The sequence below is a fragment of the Schistocerca serialis genome, chromosome 2 (assembly GCF_023864345.2).
Source record: "Schistocerca serialis cubense isolate TAMUIC-IGC-003099 chromosome 2, iqSchSeri2.2, whole genome shotgun sequence".
Classification (NCBI taxonomy): Eukaryota; Metazoa; Arthropoda; class Insecta; order Orthoptera; family Acrididae; genus Schistocerca; species Schistocerca serialis.
This window is the reverse complement of record NC_064639.1, coordinates 393439068-393451123: the sequence shown is the minus strand read 5'-3', so window position 1 is coordinate 393451123 and position 12056 is coordinate 393439068.

Genomic DNA, 12056 nt, shown 5'->3' with positions numbered 1-12056 from the left:
GGTCCAAACAACAGAGATCTTTTCTGCTGTCCTGCCCTTTCATCTGACTTTACACCATGCGATTTTTTCTGTTAGGACCTTATAAAGGAATGTACTCGATTGGAAACAAATCTAGAGATAGAGCTGGTTGAGGGGCAACATGTCGGCACTCTATAGAGCGTGCTGAGCCACAACAGCCGTATGTGGGCGAGCATTATCCTGTTGGAAAGCACCCCCTGTATGCTGTTCATAAATGGCACACAACAGGCCGAATGACCATACCGACGTATAATTTTGCAGTCAGGGTGCTTGGGATGATCATGAGAGTGCTACTACTGTCATAAGGAATCGCACCCCGGACCATAACTCCAACTGTAGGTCCAGTGTTTGTAGCATGCGGGCAGGTTAGTTACAGGCCCTCAGCTGCCATTCTTATGACCAACACACCTCCATCACTGGCACTGAAGTAGAACCAGCTTTCTTTATAAAAAAACACAACAGACCCCCAAAGAGCTCTCGCTTGACCCGCTGAAGCCGCAAGTGGCGGTGGTTTGTGGTCAGTGGAACGCTCGCTATACGACGTGTGACTCGGGGATCTCCTTGAAGTATGTAATAGTTCTTTGTGTCAGTGTGGTGCCAACTGCTGCTGCATATGCAGTGCGATGCACCAGAACCATACGCCAAACACGATTATCTTCTGTTTCCATAGTGCCACATGGCTGTCCTGAGCCCGGTCTCCTTGCAACCGTATGTTCTCGTGACCACCACTGCTGGCAATCATGTTTAGCGGCTACCTTGTTGCCACGTCTTTCCGCAGCATCGCAGAAGGAACAACCAGATTCTCGTAGCTCTATTACACGACCTCGTCCAAACTCAGTAAGGAGTTGATAATGGCGTCTTTGTCGCCTTAAAGACATTCTTGACTAGCATCAACTCACCAGGTACATACTCGATGATAACTAACGCCCACGATCCTTATAGCCTGTATTAAAGCAAACCTTATTTACTTTATCATTGCAACCATTCGCTAGAACAAACGAACACACCGGCTGAAAACTCTATTAGGAATAGGGTACACACAGCAACGTCTAAAGATGGTGTTCCAGACATGAACTATGAAAAGGAAAATGGTTCTATAGCTCAGCTGAACGTCGCGATGGAAATGACAAACAGATGCAGGTACATTCTGGGAACCTTTGCAGGTCTTTTTGAGTGTGCAAGTGTAATTGAACACCATTCTCACCCGCAATGGTTCTGTTGCGGCTATTGATCAACCAAGGCACTTTCAAGATCGAGCTTTTCTGCCGACCGGATCTCTGTCTACCTTGACGTCTGGTGGCCTGTTTACTTCCTGATAGTGCGTAGTTGCGTCACCTTCGCCTTCAATTCGCAATCAGCAAGCGTGAAAACAGCGGTTCATCTACATGTGCATCTACATGGATACTCTGCAAATCACATTAAAGTGCCTGGCAGAGGGTTCACCGAACCACCTTCACCATTCTCTATTACTCAAACCTCGTATAGTGCGCGGAAAGAACGAACACCTTTATCTTTCCGTACAAGCTCTGATTTCCCTTATTTTATCGTGGTGATCGTTTTTCCATACGTAGTTCGGCATCAACAAAATATTTTCGCATTCGGAGGATAAAGATGGTGATTGGAATTTCGGGAGAAGATTCCGTGGCTTGAAAGACGTTTTTCTTTTAATGATGTCCAGCCCAAATCCTGTATCATTTCTGTGACACTCTCTCCTATATTTCGCGATAGTATAAAACGTGCTGCCCTTCTTTGAACTTTTTCGATGTATTCCTTCAGCCTATCTGGTAAGGATCCCACACCGCGCAGCAGTATTTTAAAAGCGGACGGACAATCGTAGTGTAGGCAGTCTCCTTAGTAGATCTGTTACATTTTCTAAGCATCCAGCCACTAAAACGTAGTGCTTGGTTAGCCTTCCCCACAATGTTTTCTATGCGTTGCTTCCAATTGTTCGTAATTGTTATACCTAGGTATTACTATTACAATTAGTACTTATGACCACATCTTGAATGGCAAAAGCGTCTGAAACTGTATGTCTCCATCTAAGTTGCCAGACTTTATTGTTAATATTCACAACTCTTTTTATTTTTCTGACGATCGCGAGATAATTGTGAAAGTGCGGTTACTAGCCGCGGCTGGCTTCTGCGAGATATATTTTCCTACTTAATATACATTTATACACTTATATGTGAAATTACCATTTAATTAGGCAGGGAGTACACCCACGGCTTACTTTGGCCAGAAATGCGAATGCTACCTCAGCACGTCGTTGCAATTTAATGTACAGAACACTGTTACCTGTCAGATGATCTGTTCCATCTTCATGCAGTATCACACTTGTATCTTCTATCGGATGCGCATTCTTTAAACACCCCCAGATCACGTCTTAAGGATTGAAAAACTGTACATTTTGATCCTCTACTTCTTCAAACGTATCGGCTTGAGTGCTGTAGTCTTCACACACGAGAAGAGAAAAACGACACAATTTAATTTTTATTTATTTATTTATTTTTAGTCAACAGTCTGGCCACTACTTTAATGTGTCTGCCAAGAGTTAGTCTACTGTGGAAACTTTTTCATCTCAGAGTAGAAACTGAACCTATGTCCTCAATTATTTTCTGAATGTATTCCAGACACTGTCTCCCTCTCCTGTTGTTATCGTCTACATTTCCCTCTGGTACCACAGAAGTTATTCCCAGATGTCTTATCAGATATCCTGTCCCTTCTGCTTATCCGTGTTTTCCATGTATTCCTTTTATTCACCGAATCTGCGAAGAACCTCCTCATTCTTACCCTTTTAGTGCACCTAATTTTCAACATACACTACTGCCCATTAAAATTGCTACACCACGAAGATGACGTGCTACAGACGTGAAATTTAACCGACAGGAAGAAGATTCTGTGATAGGGAAATGATTAACTTTTCGTAGCATTCACACGAGGCTGGCGCCGGTCGCGGCACCTACAACGTGTTGACATGAGGAAAGTTTCCAACCGATTTCTCATACACAGACAGCACTTGACAGGTGTTTCCGGGTGAAACGTTCTTGTGATGCCTCGTGTAAGGAGAAGAAATGCGTACCATCACGTTTCCGACTTTGATAAAGGTCGGATTGTAGCCTATCGTGATTGCGGTTTATCGTATCGCGACATTGGCTCTAAGCACTATGCGACTTAACTTCTGAGGTCATCAGTCGCCTAGAACGTAGAACTACTTAAACCTAACTAACCTAAGGACATAACACACATCAATGCCCGAGGCAGGATTCGAACCTGCGACCGTAGCGGTCACGCGGTTCCAGACTGAAGCGCCTAGAACCGCACTGCCACACCGGCCGGCTATCGCGACATTGCTGCTCGCGTTGGTCGAGATCCAATGACTGTTAGCAGAAAATGGAATCGGTGGGTTCAGGAGGGTAATACGGAACGCCGTGCTGGATTCCAACGGCCTCGTATCACTAGCAGTCGAGATGACAGGCATCTTATCCGCATGGCTGTAACGGATCGTGCAGCCACGTCTCTGTCCTGAGTCAACAGATGGGGACGTTTGCAAGACAACAACCATCTGCCCGAACAGTTCGATGGCGTTTGCAACAACATGGACTATCAGCTCGGAGACCATGGCTGCGGTTACCCTTGACGCTGCATCACAGACAGGAGCGCCTGCGATGGTGCACTCAACGACGAACCTGGGTGCACGAATAGCAAAACGTCATTTTTTCGGATGAATCCAGGTTCTGTTTACAGCATCATGATGGTCGCATCCGTATTTGGCGACAACACGGTGAACGCACATTGGAAGTGTGTATTTGTCATCGCCATATTGGCGTATCACCCGGCGTGATGGTATGGGGTGTCATTGGTTACACGTCCCGATCACCTCTTGTTCGCGTTTACGGCACTTTGAACAGTGGACGTTACATTTCAGGTGTGTTACGACCCGTGGCTCAACCCTTCATTCAATCCCTGCAAAACCCTACATTTAAGCTGGATAATGCACAACCGTATGTTGCAGGTCCTGTAAGGGTGTTTCTGGAGATAGAAAATGTTCGACTGCTGCCCTGGCCAGCACATTCTCCAGATCTCTCACCAACTGAAAGCGTCTAGTCAATGGTGGCCGAGCAACTGGCTCGCCACAATACGCCAGTTACTACTCTTGATGAAGTGTGGTATCGTGTTGAAGGTGCATGGGAAGCTGTACCTGTACACGCCATCCAAGCTCTGTTTGACTCAATGCCCAGGTGTATCAAGGCCGTTGTTGCGGCCAGAGGTGGTTGTTCTGGGTACTGATTTCTCAGGATTTCTGCGCCCAAATTGCGTGAAAATGTAATCACATGTCAGTTCTAGTATAATATATTTGTCCAATAAATACCCGTTTATCATCTGCATTTCTTCTTGGTGTAGCAATTTTAATGGCCAGTAGTGTAGTTCTGCATCAACGCATTCCAAGTACTTCGATTTTCTTCTGTTCCGGTTCTCCCACAGTCCATGTTTCACTACGATACAATGCTGTACTCCAAACGAACATTCTCAGAAATTTCCTCCACAAATTAAGGTCTATGTTTGATACTACTAAACCTCTCTTGGCCAGGAAGGCCATTTGTGCCAATGCTGGTCTGCTTTTTATATCCTCCTCGCTCAGTCCATTATGTGTTATTTTGCTGCCTAGGTAGGAGAATACCTTAACTTCGTCCACTTCTCGATCCCGAATTTTGATGTGAGATTTCTCGCAGTTCTCAATTCTGATGTTTTCTAGTACTTAAATCTTTCTTAAATATACTCTCAGTCTTATTCTGAACTCAACAGGTTATTCATTCCATTCAGTAGATCAAGTAATACCTCTTCACTTTCACTAAGGTTAGCGACGTCATGAGCGAATCTTATTTCTAATATCTTTTCACTTTTAACTTAAATCTTAAGCCTTTCTTTTATTTCCGTCACTGCTTCTTCAATGTACTGATTGAACAGTAGGGACGAAGAACTACAACCCTGCATAGATCCTTTTCAATTCGACCATTCGCTCTTGTTCTTCCAGTCTCCCTCTTGGTTCTTGCACATATTATATATTACGTGTCCTTCCCTTAGCTTATCTCTATTTTTTTCAGATTTGACGTTGTCGAACGCTTTTTCGAAGTCGACATATACTATGAATTTGTTTTAATTTTTCTTGATCCTTGACATTATCAGTAGCAACGTCAATGTTGCCTCTCTGGTACCTTTAGCTTTCTTAAAAAACTGATAGTCCTCTAACAGTATCTAAATTTTCTTTTTCTTGCTTCTATATGTTATTCTTGTCAACGACGAGAATACAAATGCTGCTTAGCGGATTGTGGTAAAATTGTTGCACTTGTAGGCCCTTGCCGTGGATCATATTTCTCTATAAGTCCGATGGTATACTGCTAGTCTCATTCATTCTACACACCAAATGGTTCAAATGGCTCTGAGCACTATGGGACTCAACTGCTGTGGTCATTAGTCCCCTAGAACTTAGAACTACTTAAACCTAACTAACCTAAGGACATCACACACACCCATGCCCGAGGCAGGATTCGAACCTGCGACCGTAGCAGCAGCGCGGCTCCGGGCTGGATCGCCTAGAACCGCACGGCCACCGCGGCCGGCTTCTACACACCAACATGAACAGTCGTCTTTTTCTCACTTCTTGCAGTGATTTCAGGCATTCCGATAGAATGGACAGCGGAGGATAACGTATACGGCCTATTCTTCTTGGACCATACTGATGCATCATAAGTCGTGCTAGATCAGGAGGAAAATGTATCGATCGCGCAGCATGCGTAAAAAATACATTCTCTAGACATGGGCCATGGTTGAAGCCAGAGCTCTTTTGGATGGACATGTAATCGAAGCGTTTGACATCAATTGTACTAACTAGAAGAAATGTATCTTACTGAAGGCAGTGACGGCTCAAAACCACAAATTCGCAGTTACCTGGCATTTGCTAGGAAGTTTTTGCTTCTGCGTTAGCAGTTAATTATTACGCGCACTGTATAGTGAGTGATTGTAGCTTATGATTGGAGACAATGTCGAGATATGACTACTATACGTAAATGAGCTCTAAACTTTCAGTGTCATAAACCTGACAGCAGTCGCAAGAAAGTTCTGTGGTAGTCCGAGAAGACCTTGGAAGTTGTCTATACTCCGACACATCCCCTCCAACTTTGCTGCCCCTTTGCTGTATTAATAAATGCAAACTGCGTAATCCAATCAAACGCAGACAGTGGAGACTGCGAAACGGGGTGGCAGGGGTGGTGGAAGAGGCCAGTCTATAAATGCTAATCACAACACCCGGCTCCCAGCGATGACTCGAAACCGCCGACCCGGCTGTAAACGGTACAAGACAAGAAAGCCAACTTCCAGAAGAGTCCTTTGCATCATCTTCATCGGCAAGAGATTATTTGAATGCCATAGAGATTCTCCGCGGCGATCTTCCTCCCAATGGAATTCGGAGCGGCCCGGTCGCTATACGTAATGCAGGCCGCGTCCATAAAGCTAATAGCCAGCCAGAGGGATTGGGAGGGGCGACGCGGAAAGGAGTGGAGAGGGGTGCTAATGAAACGCCAGAGCTCCCAGCCGGCAGCGGGTGCGATGCTACGTTTATCCCTTACGCTTTGCACTGCGAAGCTCTGTGCTAACTGCCCCTCGCTTCAAAGTTACCCTGCTCTGGAATCTAGTTTCATGCGCCGCTATCTTTGTCTTTCCATGTTATGAATAAATTACATGCCACTCTGCAGCCCTTGACAACGTAAACTTCTTTTATAACGCAAGCGTGGAGAGGAAAGAATTTCGGAACCCTCGCCAGTTCTCTTTTTTGTCATAAAAAACGCTTAGGGCACCGAAGGCAAATGTGTGCGCTGGTGGGAAGAATGCAGAAGCCGGCCCTCGCCGGCACGGCGCGGTCGATGAATCGCTCTCCTCTCCAGCGTATGCTCTGCGCTGCCGGCGGCGGCATGGCCGCACGCTTACTGTGCTCTGCGAGAAGTCGTATTTATGAACGCTGAACGGAAAAAAAGGACCAAGATAACATGCCCGTCAGGCTGTACAAGTAGTGTAAATGTGCGTCTGTGCATTCTACGAATGAGACGTTGCCGCATTGCGGCAGACAAAAAGCCAAAAGCTAAAGAGAACCACATTCGAATCCTGCATAACTAGTTTAATCAATACCCTAGATTCTTCTCACTTCACTTAATGCTTTCAATAGCGCAATATCTTGAAATACAGATTTGTCACTTGATTTTATAACTTCTTCCAACTATTCAAATCACTAGGGGAGGTTATTATACCGTGGAGAACTTTTTACATATTTTATGTTTTAATTAGGAGAGAACCAACAAGAGCTAAGTACTTTAGAAAATGCCTTTTAATCATCAGCAGTCTCTTACGCTGCTTAACAGCAATTTCAAGATCTATACGAGATTTTTGGCTGCCCTCATTCGGAATGTCTCGCTTAAATCGTCTCTGCCGTCCAGACATTTGTCGGTGGTTAACAGCGACGTCCAGATGGTGCTCAGTGGCTACCGTGATGTCATCGCAATGGCTGAGGCGCGTCGCGTATGCGGGGCCTTGACGTCTAGGGACTTTTACCACTCTTTCGATAGTGCACATATATCTTGAGAAGGTGCTGTGCTTGCTAGCCTCCCCCAGTCCTTCATTAAACTCGTCAGGCACCTTCTGATGGGCGCAACTTCACAGGTTACGATCAATGGCCATACAACGTGCATAATCGCTACAGCCCATTCTGTGAGATAAGGCTACCTCTTGTCTGTAGGTACGTACGCCACTACCATGGAGCCGCTTTTACACGGTCCACAGCACCGCTGCAGGGACTTACGTTGAGAGACCGTTGCTTGTATGCAGACGATCTGATGTTTTTAGTGCATATGCCAGACAAAGTCCAAAGATAACTAGACTAGAATGCTTGACATGGTGCTGCAGCCGGAAACTGCGAACATATGGAGAAGCCCTTGGTGACGATCATCAACAGTGGCCTACCAGAAGGGTGGTTGGTCTCATATCCACTCCAGGATATATCAAATGTTTGGAGGTCATCTTCACATCCGATCACCGACGGACAGCGCACCTTACCTATTGTGTGTATTGTGAGTACTGAACCGCGGACCTAGAAACGACGGAGAGGCTTTGTCGCCCTCAGTGCTTCACAACCCCAACCCCACAACCAGTCCACCCAACCCACCACCGCCCCACACCGAACTCAGGGTTGTTGTGCGGTCCGGCCCCCAGTGGACCCCACCGGGAACGTCTCACACCAGACGAATGTAACATCGCATGTTTCCGTGGTGGAGTAATTATGGTGTACGCGTACGTGGAGACAATGTTTGTGCAGCAATCGCCGACATAGTTTAACTGAGGCGGAATGAGGGGAACCAGCCCACATTAGCCGAGTCAGATGGAAAACCGCCTTAAAAACCAACCACATGCTGGCGGCACACCGGACCTTGACACACGCATTCGTGCCAGGGACCAGCATGCCTTCCCGCTCAGGAAGCAGCGTGTTAGACCGCGCAGCTAGCAGTCTTCTACAAGGAATATTTACGAATGGCCGCAGCAGCTTGCTGCTGCCTTTGAATATGTTCCAGCAGGTGGCTTGCCTCGATGTCCATTTCAATAACAATAAAATGTGCCCTAGAGAGATGTTAAAAATTAAGTAGAATGATAAAAAATGAAAAGTTTCTCCACAGACTCGGCGAAGAAACTTTGACAAGAAGAAGTGACATTCTGATATGCCATGTGTCAAGAGATCAGGGAATAACTTACATATCATGAGAGGAAGATGTAAACGGTAAAAGCTGTAGGGGATGACAGGGATTGAAATAAAATCCAACAAATAATGAAAACTTACAGTCCAAGATGAAGAGGTTTCCATAAGACAGGACATAATAAGAAGACGCACTGAACGTGAGAGACAATATTTGAAAAAAAAAATCATGTGGCATAAATGACTGGTACCGCGGCCTAATTGGGAGTGTTTTTCTTATCTTTCGCGTCTGCAAGCACCTTTCCTTTGCGAAGTTGTTGTGTGTGTAAACGTACCTGTTTAATATATGTGACTGCAATGATGTGTACATAGAACAAATGTCGCCTTGCAGATGATGGGAGAGGGTGACACCCGGTGCCAGCGCAAAGACTTCTCCTTGCGAAGAGCTTAACGTCTCCATCCGACGGACAGATCAGATCACCATCAGCATACGCTCACTGTTGGGACACTACGGATAGGTCTGAAATTGAATGCAGGACACTGACACAATGCGACGTTTCACCCACGCCTCTGGGATCTTTCAGAACCTTCTTGTGTTCCTAGTTAGGTCCTGAAGAAGACCCAACAGAGTGGCCGTAACATCGGTCGTGTAACAAGTAACTGAAGGGGACAGGGCCTAACAACGTAGGAGATTTAACCTTCAGTGACAACGGCCAATAAGTCCTGGAAACTTTCATAATGCTAACGGAAACTTCAGACTTATCACTAACGTTGCAGTGATCTGTAATGACGAAATGTCCGAAAGAAGCAGCACAAATAATCAATGGCTCTGAGCACTATGGGACTCAACTGCTGAGGTCATTAGTCCCCTAGAACGTAAACTAGTTAAACCTAACTAACCTAAGCACGTCACAAACATCCATGCCCGAGGCAGGATTCGAACCTGCGACCGGAGCGGTCTTGCGGTTCCAGGCTGCAGCGCCTTTAACCGCACGGCCACTGCGGCCGGCCACAAATAATCAGAGAGTTCTTGGTATGATTTCGAAATCGTATAATGGTTGACAACGTGAAACTGTGCACTTCAGAAGACGACAAAGCATAATACTGTGCAAGTGCAATATCAGTGAATGCCACTTGGAACCATTCACTCCATGCAAATACCCGCACGTAACAATCTTAAGGAATATGAAATGTGATGAATACTTAGAGTCATTCTTAAACCTCGTTTCATTGGTAGGATATTAGAAGATAGTAATCACTCGTCAAAGGGGATTTATTACAAAACACGTCAGCGACTCATCCTTTAACTTTATTCAGGAGTGTAGAAACAGCACCAGATGAGACCAGCATGGAATATTGAACGTGCACGAAGAAGGGTAGCTCGAATGATCACAGGATTTTTCGACCCATGGGAGAGCGAGAAGGACGTAACGAAAAACGTTAACTGGCAGACGCTTAAAGGTAGATGCAAAATTTCCCTTGAAAGTCTTTCTACAAACCTCCGAGGAACAGATTGAAACTAAGAAATAAACAACAACGCACACGTATCGCTACTGTAGGAGTCACATATACAAGATTAGGCTAATTACACCGCGCACTGAGCCTACATGTGAATGGATCCGTGATAAACACCAGTAGGTGTTGAAATAGGATGTATCGTCTGCCATGGACTTCGAAGAGGCTTGCGTAGTAAATTATAGAGAAAGACGTAGACATATATGGAACCAATCTCACACGCTGTGGCTCAGCCAAGTCTCCGCAATAAGATTTCTTCCAGGATTGCTAATCCCGTAAGTTACTCAGGACGGCTAGTGAGTCGTTCGAGGTAGCACAGTTGGTAGACCACTTGCCAGTGAAAAGCAAGATTCTTGGTTTCGAGTTTCGGTCAGGCATGCAGTTTTAATCTTCCAGGAAGTTTCATGATAATTATTACTTCAAATGGTCAATTATAGCGCGTTGGTACCTAGCAAACTACCATGTGAGTTGTGTGCCCAATAAATTTCCGTATTCAGGTGCATTAAACTTTGCATAGTAATCTCATGAGGAAATATTTTATAAAAACAACGAAAATACATGTGTATTCTGAGCGGGACTGGGTGATTATAGGCGGTAAGAAAGAATGTATAGGAAAAGAATTTAGTGTGGTTCCATTGCATGTCTGTAAAGTTGTAGCTTTGAAAAACATATGAATATGTTAATGTTATAGGTCAAAAACACAGAAATTTATCAATTATGTTACATCTGAAGTATGTGAGCGCCCATTGTGCTGTTTCCCTTCTAAAAAGAAGTTTGTTGCACGTTTACTGGATCGTTTGCCGCTCGAACCACTCAACATTGTCACGCCCAAAACAGGGAAACAGTACTTAAAATTGTCAAGTAAGGTAAACAATTAAAGCTAACATTTTCCGTATCTGCAGATATCGAGTACTGGTTACAACTGAGTCTGAATTATAAAATTCATGTTATTAAGCCGTTCATTATTGCTTTCTACATACGTTTCATCATGTGGCGAACTAGACGCGACAAACATGGAAATACGTAAAACTCTTACTAAAGTTATAGCTGTGGAATGTCAATGCGACATAAAATTTGAGATGACAGATTCTTTCAAATTTCTAGTGTGTCCTCTAGAAAACGTACTTCTTATGTAAAACTTAATGAGCCGAAATAGCAAGAAAGTGTCTCAGTGATATTGAACTGTTTAATTTGGTTAATAAGGTAGGCCTGTTTCAATACAAGTTCGTAACTGACAAACCGGTTTTGTTGGATGGAGAAGTTTCATCGGATGAAGTGTTAAAAAAATATTTGGCTACAGAAACAATTTTCAGATAATTTAAATACCAAAGAACATGCATTGTGTGGTGTTTATCTGAATGTGAGACATTAGGAGTCTAGTGAGTTACATTTAAACAACGGAGTTTTGCAATAGATCCAATGTATTTGAAAGTTCCCATGCACTTTGTCCCAAAGAATATGAATTGGAGCAAGCCCATTATGTGATTTAATCTGTTTTAGCGAGGGATGCTTTACTGAAAACTAGTCATGAAAAATTGCAGCCTATTACAGTCATAGTTTGGATTTATTGAGTGTTTTATCAGAAATGGTATTGTTTCCTGCTTGTACGGATATGTCGTTTTAAACAGTACGTTCATGGATGCTTATAATGAAAATAACAATGACTCTTATATTACTTACATCAGTGTTGATAGCATATACAGCTGGGCAATGATGCAGTGCCTATCACTTTCCGGTTTGGCATAGCTGTCTTAGGACAGTCTTGATGTATTGAGTATACCACATCTTTCAG